We start from the raw sequence: 20,488 nt of genomic DNA on the forward strand, positions 1-20,488 counted from the left end.
ATGGATAAAAAAGTTGTGGTACTTACGTACTATGCAATATCACTCAGCAATGAAATCTATGTCATCAGGCCCGTAGCAGCATAATGAGAGGATTCAGGTACGATGATTCTAAGTAAAATAAGTCACACAGAAAAAGAAACATCATAAGATATCACTACTACACGGCATGTAAACTTGGCTACACAGGAACTGAATTACAAAACAGAACAGGGTCTCAAACGTAGAAAACCACCTTATGCTTGCTTAAGGGGAAAGGTGAGTTGGGGTGCTGCATAAAACCAGAGATTGAAATTAGCACAGATACCGTTCCATAAGCCAAATATGTAATAGACAAGAGCTACTCCTTGCTCAACGAAGTGGACTCTACACCCCGTATTAAACGCCTAAGAATATACCTGAATAGTAAGAATCTTAAAACCTATGGATTTATATGTCTCCGAAAGAGAATCAAGTGTGTGTACAGCGGCATAAACGCAGCAGTGATAGGATTGGTGAGGATCGGTGAGCAAATGCACACCCTTTGAAGTCATATTGCATGGTACCCATTCCATGGGTCTCAACTCTCCAGGTTTAAGGGATTCTTCCTTCAGCTAAAACATGCATGTGGAACCCAGAGTATGATCTACCGTGTGATCGGGAAACGTGTTCAAATGTGTCAGTTTTCATCCCCTGGTACTCGGGTGCAACATTCCAGACGCTTTACAAACACTCTCCCCACTTGGAGAGTCAGTGCCTTTAACCTCCTGTTTGGCCCAGTTTGCAATTTCTGCGGAAAATGAACAGGAAGAAGGAAAACCAATAAGAGACTAGCTGGAGGTGTCTGGAAGGGCAAATTCAACTCTCACTTCCCACCAGTAAGAGGAATTAACCAAAGGCTCAGCGTGCCATGCCAGAACCACACTAGGGCCTGAAGCATTCCTGCGGTGTTGTGGCCAGCCTACAAGAAAGCGAGTTAAAGAAAGGAGCTCAGGGGCACTGTCATTCACAAACCTGCAGAGTTATAAATGACAGCTATCGTCCAAAAATATATTGAAGTAAGGCTGCCAAGAGGACTTGAAAGCGGGGCAGAATTGCAGGAAACCGATTTCAGGAGGTAGACTGGAATTGCATGTAAAGCATAGGAAAAGAGGCAGAACGTCCATAATGATGCACTTGGCCAAAAAGGGCGTATGCGTTTTTTCCTGAATATATTCAGGAAAAAACGCATACGCCCTTTTTGGCCAACCAAGCAAGCTTGCAAAGGAAACTTGCACTACAATGAAGTCTCACTGCCCCCCGGTCAAAAGGGCCATCTGAAAAAAGTGTAAAATCCAGAAAGGCAGGACAGGCCATGGAGAACTGGGAGCCTTGTTATGCTCATGGGCGGGATGTAAATTGCCAACAGCCTCTCTGGAGAAGTGTATGGTGTTTCCTGAAACATCTAAAAAACAAAGCAACAGAGCCTAGGGCACTTCCACTTATGGTCCTATAGCTTAGGGAAATTAAAATCAAAAAGACACAACCACCCCAATGTTTGGGACGGCTCTGTTTACAAGAACCTCGTTTACAGTACAAGTTCAATATCACAGATAGTGAAAAATGGATAAAGAAGTTGTGGGACTTACGTACAATACAATACCACTCAGCAATGAAATCTATGTCATCAGGCCCATAGCAGCATAATGAGTGGATTCAGGTACGATGATTCTAAGTGAAATAAGTCACAGAGAAAAAGAAACATCATAAGATATCACTACTACACGGCATGTAAACTTGGCTACACAGGAACTGAATTACAAAACAGAACAGGGTCTCAAACGTAGAAAACCACCTTATGCTTGCTTAAGGGGAAAGGTGAGTTGGGGTGCTGCATAAAACCAGAGATTGAAATTAGCACAGATACCGTTCCATAAGGCAAATATATAATAGACAAGAGTTGCTCCTTGCTCAACGAAGTGGACTCTACACCCCATATTAAACGCCTAAGAATATACCTGACTAGTAAGAATCTTAAAACCTATGGATTTATATGTCTCCAAAAGAGAATCAAGCATGTGTACAGCGGCATAAACGCAGCAGTGATAGGATTGGTGAGGTTCGGTGAGCAAATGCAGACCCTTTGAAGTCATATTGCATGGTACCCATTCCATGGGTCTCAACTCTCCAGGTTTAAGGGATTCTTCCTTCAGCTAAAACATGCATGTGGAACCCAGAGTATGATCTACCGTGTGATCGGGAAACGTGTTCAAATGTGTCAGTTTTCATCCCCTGGTACTCGGGTGCAACATTCCAGACGCTTTACAAACACTCTCCCCACTTGGAGAGTCAGTGCCTTTAACCTCCTGTTTGGCCCAGTTTGCAATTTCTGCGGAAAATGAACAGGAAGAAGGAAAACCAATAAGAGACTAGCTGGAGGTGTCTGGAAGGGCAAATTCAACTCTCACTTCCCACCAGTAAGAGGAATTAACCAAAGGCTCAGCGTGCCATGCCAGAACCACACTAGGGCCTGAAGCATTCCTGCGGTGTTGTGGCCAGCCTACAAGAAAGCGAGTTAAAGAAAGGAGCTCAGGGGCACTGTCATTCACAAACCTGCAGAGTTATAAATGACAGCTATCGTCCAAAAATATATTGAAGTAAGGCTGCCAAGAGGACTTGAAAGCGGGGCAGAATTGCAGGAAACCGATTTCAGGAGGTAGACTGGAATTGCATGTAAAGCATAGGAAAAGAGGCAGAACGTCCACAATGATGCACTTGGCCAAAAAGGGCGTATGCGTTTTTTCCTGAATATATTCAGGAAAAAACGCATACGCCCTTTTTGGCCAACCAAGCAAGCTTGCAAAGGAAACTTGCACTACAATGAAGTCTCACTGCCCCCCGGTCAAAAGGGCCATCTGAAAAAAGTGTAAAATCCAGAAAGGCAGGACAGGCCATGGAGAACTGGGAGCCTTGTTATGCTCATGGGCGGGATGTAAATTGCCAACAGCCACTCTGGAGAAGTGTATGGTGTTTCCTGAAACATCTAAAAAACAAAGCAACAGAGCCTAGGGCACTTCCACTTATGGCCCTATAGCTTAGGGAAATTAAAATCAAAAAGACACAGCCACCCCAATGTTTGGGACGGCTCTGTTTACAAGAACCTCGTTTACAGTACAAGTTCAATATCACAGATAGTGAAAAATGGATAAAGAAGTTGTGGGACTTACGTACAATAAAATACCACTCAGCAATGAAATCTATGTCATCAGGCCCATAGCAGCATAATGAGTGGATTCAGGTACGATGATTCTAAGTGAAATAAGTCACAGAGAAAAAGAAACATCATAAGATATCACTACTACACGGCATGTAAACTTGGCTACACAGGAACTGAATTACAAAACAGAACAGGGTCTCAAACGTAGAAAACCACCTTATGCTTGCTTAAGGGGAAAGGTGAGTTGGGGTGCTGCATAAAACCAGAGATTGAAATTAGCACAGATACCGTTCCATAAGGCAAATATATAATAGACAAGAGTTGCTCCTGCTCAACGAAGTGGACTCTACACCCCATATTAAACGCCTAAGAATATACCTGACTAGTAAGAATCTTAAAACCTATGGATTTATATGTCTCCAAAAGAGAATCAAGCGTGTGTACAGCGGCATAAACGCAGCAGTGATAGGATTGGTGAGGATCGGTGAGCAAATGCACACCCTTTGAAGTCATATTGCATGGTACCCATTCCATGGGTCTCAACTCTCCAGGTTTAAGGGATTCTTCCTTCAGCTAAAACATGCATGTGGAACCCAGAGTATGATCTACCGTGTGATCGGGAAACGTGTTCAAATGTGTCAGTTTTCATCCCCTGGTACTCGGGTGCAACATTCCAGACGCTTTACAAACACTCTCCCCACTTGGAGAGTCAGTGCCTTTAACCTCCTGTTTGGCCCAGTTTGCAATTTCTGCGGAAAATGAACAGGAAGAAGGAAAACCAATAAGAGACTAGCTGCAGGTGTCTGGAAGGGCAAATTCAACTCTCACTTCCCACCAGTAAGAGGAATTAACCAAAGGCTCAGCGTGCCATGCCAGAACCACACTAGGGCCTGAAGCATTCCTGCGGTGTTGTGGCCAGCCTACAAGAAAGCGAGTTAAAGAAAGGAGCTCAGGGGCACTGTCATTCACAAACCTGCAGAGTTATAAATGACAGCTATCGTCCAAAAATATATTGAAGTAAGGCTGCCAAGAGGACTTGAAAGTGGGGCAGAATTGCAGGAAACCGATTTCAGGAGGTAGACTGGAATTGCATGTAAAGCATAGGAAAAGAGGCAGAACGTCCACAATGATGCACCTGGCCAAAAAGGGCGTATGCGTTTTTTCCTGAATATATTCAGGAAAAAACGCATACGCCCTTTTTGGCCAACCAAGCAAGCTTGCAAAGGAAACTTGCACTACAATGAAGTCTCACTGCCCCCCGGTCAAAAGGGCCATCTGAAAAAAGTGTAAAATCCAGAAAGGCAGGACAGGCCATGGAGAACTGGGAGCCTTGTTATGCTCATGGGCGGGATGTAAATTGCCAACAGCCACTCTGGAGAAGTGTATGGTGTTTCCTGAAACATCTAAAAAACAAAGCAACAGAGCCTAGGGCACTTCCACTTATGGTCCTATAGCTTAGGGAAATTAAAATCAAAAAGACACAGCCACCCCAATGGTTGGGACGGCTCTGTTTACAAGAACCTCGTTTACAGTACAAGTTCAATATCACAGATAGTGAAAAATGGATAAAGAAGTTGTGGGACTTACGTACAATACAATACCACTCAGCAATGAAATCTATGTCATCAGGCCCATAGCAGCATAATGAGTGGATTCAGGTACGATGATTCTAAGTGAAATAAGTCACAGAGAAAAAGAAACATCATAAGATATCACTACTACACGGCATGTAAACTTGGCTACACAGGAACTGAATTACAAAACAGAACAGGGTCTCAAATGTAGAAAACCACCTTATGCTTGCTTAAGGGGAAAGGTGAGTTGGGGTGCTGCATAAAACCAGAGATTGAAATTAGCACAGATACCGTTCCATAAGGCAAATATATAATAGACAAGAGTTGCTCCTTGCTCAACGAAGTGGACTCTACACCCCATATTAAACGCCTAAGAATATACCTGACTAGTAAGAATCTTAAAACCTATGGATTTATATGTCTCCAAAAGAGAATCAAGCGTGTGTACAGCGGCATAAAGGCAGCAGTGATAGGATTGGTGAGGTTCGGTGAGCAAATGCAGACCCTTTGAAGTCATATTGCATGGTACCCATTCCATGGGTCTCAACTCTCCAGGTTTAAGGGATTCTTCCTTCAGCTAAAACATGCATGTGGAACCCAGAGTATGATCTACCGTGTGATCGGGAAACGTGTTCAAATGTGTCAGTTTTCATCCCCTGGTACTCGGGTGCAACATTCCAGACGCTTTACAAACACTCTCCCCACTTGGAGAGTCAGTGCCTTTAACCTCCTGTTTGGCCCAGTTTGCAATTTCTGCGGAAAATGAACAGGAAGAAGGAAAACCAATAAGAGACTAGCTGGAGGTGTCTGGAAGGGCAAATTCAACTCTCACTTCCCACCAGTAAGAGGAATTAACCAAAGGCTCAGCGTGCCATGCCAGAACCACACTAGGGCCTGAAGCATTCCTGCGGTGTTGTGGCCAGCCTACAAGAAAGCGAGTTAAAGAAAGGAGCTCAGGGGCACTGTCATTCACAAACCTGCAGAGTTATAAATGACAGCTATCGTCCAAAAATATATTGAAGTAAGGCTGCCAAGAGGACTTGAAAGCGGGGCAGAATTGCAGGAAACCGATTTCAGGAGGTAGACTGGAATTGCATGTAAAGCATAGGAAAAGAGGCAGAACGTCCACAATGATGCACTTGGCCAAAAAGGGCGTATGCGTTTTTTCCTGAATATATTCAGGAAAAAACGCATACGCCCTTTTTGGCCAACCAAGCAAGCTTGCAAAGGAAACTTGCACTACAATGAAGTCTCACTGCCCCCCGGTCAAAAGGGCCATCTGAAAAAAGTGTAAAATCCAGAAAGGCAGGACAGGCCATGGAGAACTGGGAGCCTTGTTATGCTGATGGGCGGGATGTAAATTGCCAACAGCCACTCTGGAGAAGTGTATGGTGTTTCCTGAAACATCTAAAAAACAAAGCAACAGAGCCTAGGGCACTTCCACTTATGGCCCTATAGCTTAGGGAAATTAAAATCAAAAAGACACAGCCACCCCAATGTTTGGGACGGCTCTGTTTACAAGAACCTCGTTTACGGTACAAGTTCAATATCACAGAAAGCAAAAAAAATGGATAAAAAAGTTGTGGTACTTACGTACTATGCAATATCACTCAGCAATGAAATCTATGTCATCAGGCCCGTAGCAGCATAATGAGAGGATTCAGGTACGATGATTCTAAGTAAAATAAGTCACACAGAAAAAGAAACATCATAAGATATCACTACTACACGGCATGTAAACTTGGCTACACAGGAACTGAATTACAAAACAGAACAGGGTCTCAAACGTAGAAAACCACCTTATGCTTGCTTAAGGGGAAAGGTGAGTTGGGGTGCTGCATAAAACCAGAGATTGAAATTAGCACAGATACCGTTCCATAAGGCAAATATATAATAGACAAGAGTTGCTCCTGCTCAACGAAGTGGACTCTACACCCCATATTAAATGCCTAAGAATATACCTGACTAGTAAGAATCTTAAAACCTATGGATTTATATGTCTCCAAAAGAGAATCAAGCGTGTGTACAGCGGCATAAACGCAGCAGTGATAGGATTGGTGAGGTTCGGTGAGCAAATGCACACCCTTTGAAGTCATATTGCATGGTACCCATTCCATGGGTCTCAACTCTCCAGGTTTAAGGGATTCTTCCTTCAGCTAAAACATGCATGTGGAACCCAGAGTATGATCTACCGTGTGATCGGGAAACGTGTTCAAATGTGTCAGTTTTCATCCCCTGGTACTCGGGTGCAACATTCCAGACGCTTTACAAACACTCTCCCCACTTGGAGAGTCAGTGCCTTTAACCTCCTGTTTGGCCCAGTTTGCAATTTCTGCGGAAAATGAACAGGAAGAAGGAAAACCAATAAGAGACTAGCTGGAGGTGTCTGGAAGGGCAAATTCAACTCTCACTTCCCACCAGTAAGAGGAATTAACCAAAGGCTCAGCGTGCCATGCCAGAACCACACTAGGGCCTGAAGCATTCCTGCGGTGTTGTGGCCAGCCTACAAGAAAGCGAGTTAAAGAAAGGAGCTCAGGGGCACTGTCATTCACAAACCTGCAGAGTTATAAATGACAGCTATCGTCCAAAAATATATTGAAGTAAGGCTGCCAAGAGGACTTGAAAGCGGGGCAGAATTGCAGGAAACCGATTTCAGGAGGTAGACTGGAATTGCATGTAAAGCATAGGAAAAGAGGCAGAACGTCCACAATGATGCACTTGGCCAAAAAGGGCGTATGCGTTTTTTCCTGAATATATTCAGGAAAAAACGCATACGCCCTTTTTGGCCAACCAAGCAAGCTTGCAAAGGAAACTTGCACTACAATGAAGTCTCACTGCCCCCCGGTCAAAAGGGCCATCTGAAAAAAGTGTAAAATCCAGAAAGGCAGGACAGGCCATGGAGAACTGGGAGCCTTGTTATGCTGATGGGCGGGATGTAAATTGCCAACAGCCACTCTGGAGAAGTGTATGGTGTTTCCTGAAACATCTAAAAAACAAAGCAACAGAGCCTAGGGCACTTCCACTTATGGTCCTATAGCTTAGGGAAATTAAAATCAAAAAGACACAGCCACCCCAATGTTTGGGACGGCTCTGTTTACAAGAACCTCGTTTATGGTACAAGTTCAATATCACAGAAAGCAAAAAATGGATAAAAAAGTTGTGGTACTTACGTACTATGCAATATCACTCAGCAATGAAATCTATGTCATCAGGCCCGTAGCAGCATAATGAGAGGATTCAGGTACGATGATTCTAAGTGAAATAAGTCACACAGAAAAAGAAACATCATAAGATATCACTACTACACGGCATGTAAACTTGGCTACACAGGAACTGAATTACAAAACAGAACAGGGTCTCAAATGTAGAAAACCAACTTATGCTTGCTTAAGGGGAAAGGTGAGTTGGGGTGCTGCATAAAACCAGAGATTGAAATTAGCACAGATACCGTTCCATAAGCCAAATATGTAATAGACAAGAGCTACTCCTTGCTCAACCAAGTGGACTCTACACCCCGTATTAAACGCCTAAGAATATACCTGAATAGTAAGAATCTTAAAACCTATGGATTTATATGTCTCCGAAAGAGAATCAAGCGTGTGTACAGCGGCATAAACGCAGCAGTGATAGGATTGGTGAGGTTCGGTGAGCAAATGCAGACCCTTTGAAGTCATATTGCATGGTACCCATTCCATGGGTCTCAACTCTCCAGGTTTAAGGGATTCTTCCTTCAGCTAAAACATGCATGTGGAACCCAGAGTATGATCTACCGTGTGATCGGGAAACGTGTTCAAATGTGTCAGTTTTCATCCCCTGGTACTCGGGTGCAACATTCCAGACGCTTTACAAACACTCTCCCCACTTGGAGAGTCAGTGCCTTTAACCTCCTGTTTGGCCCAGTTTGCAATTTCTGCGGAAAATGAACAGGAAGAAGGAAAACCAATAAGAGACTAGCTGGAGGTGTCTGGAAGGGCAAATTCAACTCTCACTTCCCACCAGTAAGAGGAATTAACCAAAGGCTCAGCGTGCCATGCCAGAACCACACTAGGGCCTGAAGCATTCCTGCGGTGTTGTGGCCAGCCTACAAGAAAGCGAGTTAAAGAAAGGAGCTCAGGGGCACTGTCATTCACAAACCTGCAGAATTATAAATGACAGCTATCGTCCAAAAATATATTGAAATAAGGCTGCCAAGAGGACTTGAAAGCGGGGCAGAATTGCAGGAAACCGATTTCAGGAGGTAGACTGGAATTGCATGTAAAGCATAGGAAAAGAGGCAGAACGTCCACAATGATGCACTTGGCCAAAAAGGGCGTATGCGTTTTTTCCTGAATATATTCAGGAAAAAACGCATACGCCCTTTTTGGCCAACCAAGCAAGCTTGCAAAGGAAACTTGCACTACAATGAAGTCTCACTGCCCCCCGGTCAAAAGGGCCATCTGAAAAAAGTGTAAAATCCAGAAAGGCAGGACAGGCCATGGAGAACTAGGAGCCTTGTTATGCTGATAGGCGGGATGTAAATTGCCAACAGCCACTCTGGAGAAGTGTATGGTGTTTCCTGAAACATCTAAAAAACAAAGCAACAGAGCCTAGGGCACTTCCACTTATGGTCCTATAGCTTAGGGAAATTAAAATCAAAAAGACACAGCCACCCCAATGTTTGGGACGGCTCTGTTTACAAGAACCTCGTTTATGGTACAAGTTCAATATCACAGAAAGCAAAAAATGGATAAAAAAGTTGTGGTACTTACGTACTATGCAATATCACTCAGCAATGAAATCTATGTCATCAGGCCCGTAGCAGCATAATGAGAGGATTCAGGTACGATGATTCTAAGTGAAATAAGTCACACAGAAAAAGAAACATCATAAGATATCACTACTACACGGCATGTAAACTTGGCTACACAGGAACTGAATTACAAAACAGAACAGGGTCTCAAATGTAGAAAACCAACTTATGCTTGCTTAAGGGGAAAGGTGAGTTGGGGTGCTGCATAAAACCAGAGATTGAAATTAGCACAGATACCGTTCCATAAGCCAAATATGTAATAGACAAGAGCTACTCCTTGCTCAACCAAGTGGACTCTACACCCCGTATTAAACGCCTAAGAATATACCTGAATAGTAAGAATCTTAAAACCTATGGATTTATATGTCTCCGAAAGAGAATCAAGTGTGTGTACAGCGGCATAAACGCAGCAGTGATAGGATTGGTGAGGATCGGTGAGCAAATGCACACCCTTTGAAATCATATTGCATGGTACCCATTCCATGGGTCTCAACTCTCCAGGTTTAAGGGATTCTTCCTTCAGCTAAAACATGCATGTGGAACCCAGAGTATGATCTACCGTGTGATCGGGAAACGTGTTCAAATGTGTCAGTTTTCATCCCCTGGTACTCGGGTGCAACATTCCAGACGCTTTACAAACACTCTCCCCACTTGGAGAGTCAGTGCCTTTAACCTCCTGTTTGGCCCAGTTTGCAATTTCTGCGGAAAATGAACAGGAAGAAGGAAAACCAATAAGAGACTAGCTGGAGGTGTCTGGAAGGGCAAATTCAACTCTCACTTCCCACCAGTAAGAGGAATTAACCAAAGGCTCAGCGTGCCATGCCAGAACCACACTAGGGCCTGAAGCATTCCTGCGGTGTTGTGGCCAGCCTACAAGAAAGCGAGTTAAAGAAAGGAGCTCAGGGGCACTGTCATTCACAAACCTGCAGAGTTATAAATGACAGCTATCGTCCGAAAATATATTGAAGTAAGGCTGCCAAGAGGACTTGAAAGCGGGGCAGAATTGCAGGAAACCGATTTCAGGAGGTAGACTGGAATTGCATGTAAAGCATAGGAAAAGAGGCAGAACGTCCATAATGATGCACTTGGCCAAAAAGGGCGTATGCGTTTTTTCCTGAATATATTCAGGAAAAAACGCATACGCCCTTTTTGGCCAACCAAGCAAGCTTGCAAAGGAAACTTGCACTACAATGAAGTCTCACTGCCCCCCGGTCAAAAGGGCCATCTGAAAAAAGTGTAAAATCCAGAAAGGCAGGACAGGCCATGGAGAACTGGGAGCCTTGTTATGCTCATGGGCGGGATGTAAATTGCCAACAGCCACTCTGGAGAAGTGTATGGTGTTGCCTGAAACATCTAAAAAACAAAGCAACAGAGCCTAGGGCACTTCCACTTATGGTCCTATAGCTTAGGGAAATTAAAATCAAAAAGACACAGCCACCCCAATGTTTGGGACGGCTCTGTTTACAAGAACCTCGTTTACAGTACAAGTTCAATATCACAGATAGTGAAAAATGGATAAAGAAGTTGTGGGACTTACGTACAATACAATACCACTCAGCAATGAAATCTATGTCATCAGGCCCATAGCAGCATAATGAGTGGATTCAGGTACGATGATTCTAAGTGAAATAAGTCACAGAGAAAAAGAAACATCATAAGATATCACTACTACACGGCATGTAAACTTGGTTACACAGGAACTGAATTACAAAACAGAACAGGGTCTCAAACGTAGAAAACCACCTTATGCTTGCTTAAGGGGAAAGGTGAGTTGGGGTGCTGCATAAAACCAGAGATTGAAATTAGCACAGATACCGTTCCATAAGGCAAATATATAATAGACAAGAGTTGCTCCTTGCTCAACGAAGTGGACTCTACACCCCATATTAAACGCCTAAGAATATACCTGACTAGTAAGAATCTTAAAACCTATGGATTTATATGTCTCCAAAAGAGAATCAAGCGTGTGTACAGCGGCATAAACGCAGCAGTGATAGGATTGGTGAGGTTCGGTGAGCAAATGCAGACCCTTTGAAGTCATATTGCATGGTACCCATTCCATGGGTCTCAACTCTCCAGGTTTAAGGGATTCTTCCTTCAACTAAAACATGCATGTGGAACCCAGAGTATGATCTACCGTGTGATCGGGAAACGTGTTCAAATGTGTCAGTTTTCATCCCCTGGTACTCGGGTGCAACATTCCAGACGCTTTACAAACACTCTCCCCACTTGGAGAGTCAGTGCCTTTAACCTCCTGTTTGGCCCAGTTTGCAATTTCTGCGGAAAATGAACAGGAAGAAGGAAAACCAATAAGAGACTAGCTGGAGGTGTCTGGAAGGGCAAATTCAACTCTCACTTCCCACCAGTAAGAGGAATTAACCAAAGGCTCAGCGTGCCATGCCAGAACCACACTAGGGCCTGAAGCATTCCTGCGGTGTTGTGGCCAGCCTACAAGAAAGCGAGTTAAAGAAAGGAGCTCAGGGGCACTGTCATTCACAAACCTGCAGAGTTATAAATGACAGCTATCGTCCAAAAATATATTGAAGTAAGGCTGCCAAGAGGACTTGAAAGCGGGGCAGAATTGCAGGAAACCGATTTCAGGAGGTAGACTGGAATTGCATGTAAAGCATAGGAAAAGAGGCAGAACGTCCACAATGATGCACTTGGCCAAAAAGGGCGTATGCGTTTTTTCCTGAATATATTCAGGAAAAAACGCATGCGCCCTTTTTGGCCAACCAAGCAAGCTTGCAAAGGAAACTTGCACTACAATGAAGTCTCACTGCCCCCCGGTCAAAAGGGCCATCTGAAAAAAGTGTAAAATCCAGAAAGGCAGGACAGGCCATGGAGAACTGGGAGCCTTGTTATGCTGATGGGCGGGATGTAAATTGCCAACAGCCACTCTGGAGAAGTGTATGGTGTTTCCTGAAACATCTAAAAAACAAAGCAACAGAGCCTAGGGCACTTCCACTTATGGTCCTATAGCTTAGGGAAATTAAAATCAAAAAGACACAGCCACCCCAATGTTTGGGACAGCTCTGTTTACAAGAACCTCGTTTACGGTACAAGTTCAATATCACAGAAAGCAAAAAATGGATAAAAAAGTTGTGGTACTTACGTACTATGCAATATCACTCAGCAATGAAATCTATGTCATCAGGCCCGTAGCAGCATAATGAGAGGATTCAGGTACGATGATTCTAAGTGAAATAAGTCACACAGAAAAAGAAACATCATAAGATATCACTACTACACGGAATGTAAACTTGGCTACCCAGGAACTGAATTACAAAACAGAACAGGGTCTCAAACGTAGAAAACCACCTTATGCTTGCTTAAGGGGAAAGGTGAGTTGGGGTGCTGCATAAAACCAGAGATTGAAATTAGCACAGATACCGTTCCATAAGCCAAATATGTAATAGACAAGAGCTACTCCTTGCTCAACGAAGTGGACTCTACACCCCGTATTAAACGCCTAAGAATATACCTGAATAGTAAGAAGCTTAAAACCTATGGATTTATATGTCTCCGAAAGAGAATCAAGTGTGTGTACAGCGGCATAAACGCAGCAGTGATAGGATTGGTGAGGATCGGTGAGCAAATGCACACCCTTTGAAGTCATATTGCATGGTACCCATTCCATGGGTCTCAAGTCTCCAGGTTTAAGGGATTCTTCCTTCAGCTAAAACATGCATGTGGAACCCAGAGTATGATCTACCGTGTGATCGGGAAACGTGTTCAAATGTGTCAGTTTTCATCCCCTGGTACTCGGGTTCAACATTCCAGACGCTTTACAAACACTCTCCCCACTTGGAGAGTCAGTGCCTTTAACCTCCTGTTTGGCCCAGTTTGCAATTTCTGCGGCAAATGAACAGGAATAGGGAGAACCAATGAGAGACAAGCTGGAGGTGTCTGGACAGGCAAATTTAACTCTCATTTCCCACCAGGATGAGGAATTAACCAAAGGCTCAGCGTGCCATGCCGGAACCACACTAGGGCCTGAAGCAATCCTGCGGTGTTGCGGCCAGCTCACAAGAAAGCGAGTTGAAGAAAGGAGCTCAGGGGCACTGTCATTCACAAACCTACAGAGTTATAAATGACAGCTATCGTCCAAAAATATATTGAAGTAAGGCTGCCAAGAGGACTTGAAAGCGGGGCAGAATTGCAGGAAACCGATTTCAGGAGGTAGACTGGAATTGCATGTAAAGCATAGGAAAAGAGGCAGAACGTCCACAATGATGCACTTGGCCAAAAAGGGCGTATGCGTTTTTTCCTGAATATATTCAGGAAAAAACGCATACGCCCTTTTTGGCCAACCAAGCAAGCTTGCAAAGGAAATCTGCACTACAGTGAAGTCTCACTGCCCCCCGGTCAAAAGGGCCATCTGAAAAAAGTGTAAAATCCAGAAAGCCAGGATAGGCCATGGAGAACTGGGAACCTTGCTATGCTGATGTGCGGGATGTAAATTGCCAACAGCCACTCTGGAGAAGTGTATGGTGTTTCCTGAAACATCTAAAAAGCAAAGCAACAGAGCCTAGGGCACTTCCACTTATGGTCCTATAGCTTAGGGAAATTAAAATCAAAAAGACACAACCACCCCAATGTTTGGGACTGCTCTGTTTACAAGAACCTCGTTTACAGTACAAGTTCAATATCACAGAAAGTGAAAAATGGATAAAGAAGTTGTGGTACTTACGTACAATGCAATATCACTCAGCAATGCAATCTATGTCATCAGGCCCATAGCAGCATAATGAGTGGATTCAGGTACGATGATTCTAAGTGAAATAAGTCACAGAGAAAAAGAAACATCATAAGATATCACTACTACACGGCATGTAAACTTGGCTACACAGGAACTGAATTACAAAACAGAACAGGGTCTCAAACGTAGAAAACCACCTTATGCTTGCTTAAGGGGAAAGGTGAGTTGGGGTGCTGCATAAAACCAGAGATTGAAATTAGCACAGATACCGTTCCATAAGGCAAATATGTAATAGACAAGAGTTGCTCCTTGCTCAACGAAGTGGACTCTACACCCCATATTAAACGCCTAAGAATATACCTGACTAGTAAGAATCTTAAAACCTATGGATTTCTATGTCTCCGAAAGAGAATCAAGCGTGTGTACAGCGGCATAAACGCAGCAGTGATAGGATTGGTGAGGTTCGGTGAGCAAATGCAGACCCTTTGAAGTCATATTGCATGGTACCCATTCCATGGGTCTCAACTCTCCAGGTTTAAGGGATTCTTCCTTCAGCTAAAACATGCATGTGGAACCCAGAGTATGATCTACCGTGTGATCGGGAAACGTGTTCAAATGTGTCAGTTTTCATCCCCTGGTACTCGGGTTCAACATTCCAGACGCTTTACAAACACTCTCCCCACTTGGAGAGTCAGTGCCTTTAACCTCCTGTTTGGCCCAGTTTGCAATTTCTGCGGAAAATGAACAGGAAGAAGGAAAACCAATAAGAGACTAGCTGGAGGTGTCTGGAAGGGCAAATTCAACTCTCACTTCCCACCAGTAAGAGGAATTAACCAAAGGCTCAGCGTGCCATGCCAGAACCACACTAGGGCCTGAAGCATTCCTGCGGTGTTGTGGCCAGCCTACAAGAAAGCGAGTTAAAGAAAGGAGCTCAGGGGCACTGTCATTCACAAACCTGCAGAGTTATAAATGACAGCTATCGTCCAAAAATATATTGAAGTAAGGCTGCCAAGAGGACTTGAAAGTGGGGCAGAATTGCAGGAAACCGATTTCAGGAGGTAGACTGGAATTGCATGTAAAGCATAGGAAAAGAGGCAGAACGTCCACAATGATGCACTTGGCCAAAAAGGGCGTATGCGTTTTTTCCTGAATATATTCAGGAAAAAACGCATACGCCCTTTTTGGCCAACCAAGCAAGCTTGCAAAGGAAACTTGCACTACAATGAAGTCTCACTGCCCCCCGGTCAAAAGGGCCATCTGAAAAAAGTGTAAAATCCAGAAAGGCAGGACAGGCCATGGAGAACTGGGAGCCTTGTTATGCTGATGGGCGGGATGTAAATTGCCAACAGCCACTCTGGAGAAGTGTATGGTGTTTCCTGAAACATCTAAAAAACAAAGCAACAGAGCCTAGGGCACTTCCACTTATGGTCCTATAGCTTAGGGAAATTAAAATCAAAAAGACACAGCCACCCCAATGTTTGGGACGGCTCTGTTTACAAGAACCTCGTTTACGGTACAAGTTCAATATCACAGAAAGCAAAAAATGGATAAAAAAGTTGTGGTACTTACGTACTATGCAATGTCACTCAGCAATGAAATCTATGTCATCAGGCCCGTAGCAGCATAATGAGGGGACTCAGGTACGATGATTCTAAGTGAAATAAGTCACACAGAAAAAGAAACAACATAAGATATCACTACTACACGGAATGTAAACTTGGCTACACAGGAACTGAATTACAAAACAGAACAGGGTCTCAAATGTAGAAAACCAACTTATGCTTGCTTAAGGGGAAAGGTGAGTTGGGGTGCTGAATAAAACCAGAGATTGATATTAGCACAGATACCATTCCATAAGCCAAATATGTAATAGACAAGAGCTACTCCTTGCTCAACCAAGTGGACTCTACACCCCGTATTAAACGCCTAAGAATATACCTGAATAGTAAGAATCTTAAAACCTATGGATTTATATGTCTCCGAAAGAGAATCAAGCGTGTGTACAGCGGCATAATCCCAGCAGTGATAGGATTGGTGAGGTTTGGTGAACAAATGCAGACCCTTTGAAGTCATATTGCATGGTACCCATTCCATGGGTCTCACGTCTCCAGGTTTAAGGGATTCTTCCTTCAGCTAAAACATGCATGTGGAACCCAGAGTATGATCCACCGTGTGATTGGGAAACGTGTTCAAATGGGTCAGTTTTCATCCCCTGGTACTCGGGTGCAACATTCCAGACGCTTTACTAACACTCTCCCCACTTGGAGAGTCAGTGCCTTTAAACTCCTGTTTGGCCCAGTTTGCAATTTCTGCGGAAAATGAACAGGAATAGGGAGAACCAATGAGAGACAAGCTGGAGGTGTCTGGACAGGCAAATTTAACTCTCATTTCCCACCAGGATGAGGAATTAACCAAAGGCTCAGCGTGCCATGCCGGAACCACACTAGGGCCTGAAGCAATCCTGCGGTGTTGCGGCCAGCTCACAAGAAAGCGAGTTGAAGAAAGGAGCTCAGGGGCACTGTCATTCACAAACCTACAGAGTTATAAATGACAGCTATCGTCCAAAAATATATTGAAGTAAGGCTGCCAAGAGGACTTGAAAGCGGGGCAGAATTGCAGGAAACCGATTTCAGGAGGTAGACTGGAATTGCATGTAAAGCATAGGAAAAGAGGCAGAACGTCCACAATGATGCACTTGGCCAAAAAGGGCGTATGCGTTTTTTCCTGAATATATTCAGGAAAAAACGCATACGCCCTTTTTGGCCAACCAAGCAAGCTTGCAAAGGAAATCTGCACTACAGTGAAGTCTCACTGCCCCCCGGTCAAAAGGGCCATCTGAAAAAAGTGTAAAATCCAGAAAGCCAGGATAGGCCATGGAGAACTGGGAACCTTGCTATGCTGATGTGCGGGATGTAAATTGCCAACAGCCACTCTGGAGAAGTGTATGGTGTTTCCTGAAACATCTAAAAAGCAAAGCAACAGAGCCTAGGGCACTTCCACTTATGGTCCTATAGCTTAGGGAAATTAAAATCAAAAAGACACAGCCACCCCAATGTTTGGGACGGCTCTGTTTACAAGAACCTCGTTTACAGTACAAGTTCAATATCACAGATAGTGAAAAATGGATAAAGAAGTTGTGGGACTTACGTACAATACAATACCACTCAGCAATGAAATCTATGTCATCAGGCCCATAGCAGCATAATGAGTGGATTCAGGTACGATGATTCTAAGTGAAATAAGTCACAGAGAAAAAGAAACATCATAAGATATCACTACTACACGGCATGTAAACTTGGCTACACAGGAACTGAAGTACAAAACAGAACAGGGTCTCAAACGTAGAAAACCACCTTATGCTTGCTTAAGGGGAAAGGTGAGTTGGGGTGCTGCATAAAACCAGAGATTGAAATTAGCACAGATACTGTTCCATAAGGCAAATATGTAATACACAAGAGCTACACCTTGCTCAACGAAGTGGACTCTACACCCCGTATTAAACGCCTAAGAATATACCTGAATAGTAAGAATCTTAAAACCTATGGATTTATATGTCTCCGAAAGAGAATCAAGTGTGTGTACAGTGGCATAAACGCAGCAGTGATAGGATTGGTGAGGATCGGTGAGCAAATGCACACCCTTTGAAGTCATATTGCATGGTACCCATTCCATGGGTCTCAACTCTCCAGGTTTAAGGGATTCTTCCTTCAGCTAAAACATGCATGTGGAACCCAGAGTATGATCTACCGTGTGATCGGGAAACGTGTTCAAATGTGTCAGTTTTCATCCCCTGGTACTCGGGTGCAACATTCCAGACGCTTTACAAACACTCTCCCCACTTGGAGAGTCAGTGCCTTTAACCTCCTGTTTGGCCCAGTTTGCAATTTCTGCGGAAAATGAACAGGAAGAAGGAAAACCAATAAGAGACTAGCTGGAGGTGTCTGGAAGGGCAAATTCAACTCTCACTTCCCACCAGTAAGAGGAATTAACCAAAGGCTCAGCGTGCCATGCCAGAACCACACTAGGGCCTGAAGCATTCCTGCGGTGTTGTGGCCAGCCTACAAGAAAGCGAGTTAAAGAAAGGAGCTCAGGGGCACTGTCATTCACAAACCTGCAGAGTTATAAATGACAGCTATCGTCCAAAAATATATTGAAGTAAGGCTGCCAAGAGGACTTGAAAGTGGGGCAGAATTGCAGGAAACCGATTTCAGGAGGTAGACTGGAATTGCATGTAAAGCATAGGAAAAGAGGCAGAACGTCCACAATGATGCACTTGGCCAAAAAGGGCGTATGCGTTTTTTCCTGAATATATTCAGGAAAAAACGCATACGCCCTTTTTGGCCAACCAAGCAAGCTTGCAAAGGAAATCTGCACTACAATGAAGTCTCCTGCCCCCCGGTCAAAAGGGCCATCTGAAAAAAGTGTAAAATCCAGAAAGGCAGGACAGGCCATGGAGAACTGGGAGCCTTGTTATGCTGATGGGCGGGATGTAAATTGCCAACAGCCACTCTGGAGAAGTGTATGGTGTTTCCTGAAACATCTAAAAAACAAAGCAACAGAGCCTAGGGCACTTCCACTTATGGTCCTATAGCTTAGGGAAATTAAAATCAAAAAGACACAGCCACCCCAATGTTTGGGACTGCTCTGTTTACAAGAACCTCGTTTACAGTACAAGTTCAATATCACAGAAAGTGAAAAATGGATAAAGAAGTTGTGGTACTTACGTACAATGCAATATCACTCAGCAATGAAATCTATGTCATCAGGCCCATAGCAGCATAATGAGTGGATTCAGGTACGATGATTCTAAGTGAAATAAGTCACAGAGAAAAAGAAACATCATAAGATATCACTACTACACGGCATGTAAACTTGGCTACACAGGAACTGAATTACAAAACAGAACAGGGTCTCAAACGTAGAAAACCACCTTATGCTTGCTTAAGGGGAAAGGTGAGTTGGGGTGCTGCATAAAACCAGAGATTGAAATTAGCACAGATACCGTTCCATAAGGCAAATATGTAATAGACAAGAGTTGCTCCTTGCTCAACGAAGTGGACTCTACACCCCATATTAAACGCCTAAGAATATACCTGACTAGTAAGAATCTTAAAACCTATGGATTTCTATGTCTCCGAAAGAGAATCAAGCGTGTGTACAGCGGCATAAACGCAGCAGTGATAGGATTGGTGAGGTTCGGTGAGCAAATGCAGACCCTTTGAAGTCATATTGCATGGTACCCATTCCATGGGTCTCAACTCTCCAGGTTTAAGGGATTCTTCCTTCAGCTAAAACATGCATGTGGAACCCAGAGTATGATCTACCGTGTGATCGGGAAACGTGTTCAAATGTGTCAGTTTTCATCCCCTGGTACTCGGGTGCAACATTCCAGACGCTTTACAAACACTCTCCCCACTTGGAGAGTCAGTGCCTTTAACCTCCTGTTTGGCCCAGTTTGCAATTTCTGCGGAAAATGAACAGGAAGAAGGAAAACCAATAAGAGACTAGCTGGAGGTGTCTGGAAGGGCAAATTCAACTCTCACTTCCCACCAGTAAGAGGAATTAACCAAAGGCTCAGCGTGCCATGCCAGAACCACACTAGGGCCTGAAGCATTCCTGCGGTGTTGTGGCCAGCCTACAAGAAAGCGAGTTAAAGAAAGGAGCTCAGGGGCACTGTCATTCACAAACCTGCAGAGTTATAAATGACAGCTATCGTCCAAAAATATATTGAAGTAAGGCTGCCAAGAGGACTTGAAAGTGGGGCAGAATTGCAGGAAACCGATTTCAGGAGGTAGACTGGAATTGCATGTAAAGCATAGGAAAAGAGGCAGAACGTCCACAATGATGCACTTGGCCAAAAAGGGCGTATGCGTTTTTTCCTGAATATATTCAGGAAAAAACGCATACGCCCTTTTTGGCCAACCAAGCAAGCTTGCAAAGGAAACTTGCACTACAATGAAGTCTCACTGCCCCCCGGTCAAAAGGGCCATCTGAAAAAAGTGTAAAATCCAGAAAGGCAGGACAGGCCATGGAGAACTGGGAGCCTTGTTATGCTGATGGGCGGGATGTAAATTGCCAACAGCCACTCTGGAGAAGTGTATGGTGTTTCCTGAAACATCTAAAAAACAAAGCAACAGAGCCTAGGGCACTTCCACTTATGGTCCTATAGCTTAGGGAAATTAAAATCAAAAAGACACAGCCACCCCAATGTTTGGGACGGCTCTGTTTACAAGAACCTCGTTTACGGTACA

The sequence above is a fragment of the Globicephala melas genome, chromosome 5 (assembly GCF_963455315.2).
Source record: "Globicephala melas chromosome 5, mGloMel1.2, whole genome shotgun sequence".
In the NCBI taxonomy this organism is placed as follows: Eukaryota; Metazoa; Chordata; class Mammalia; order Artiodactyla; family Delphinidae; genus Globicephala; species Globicephala melas.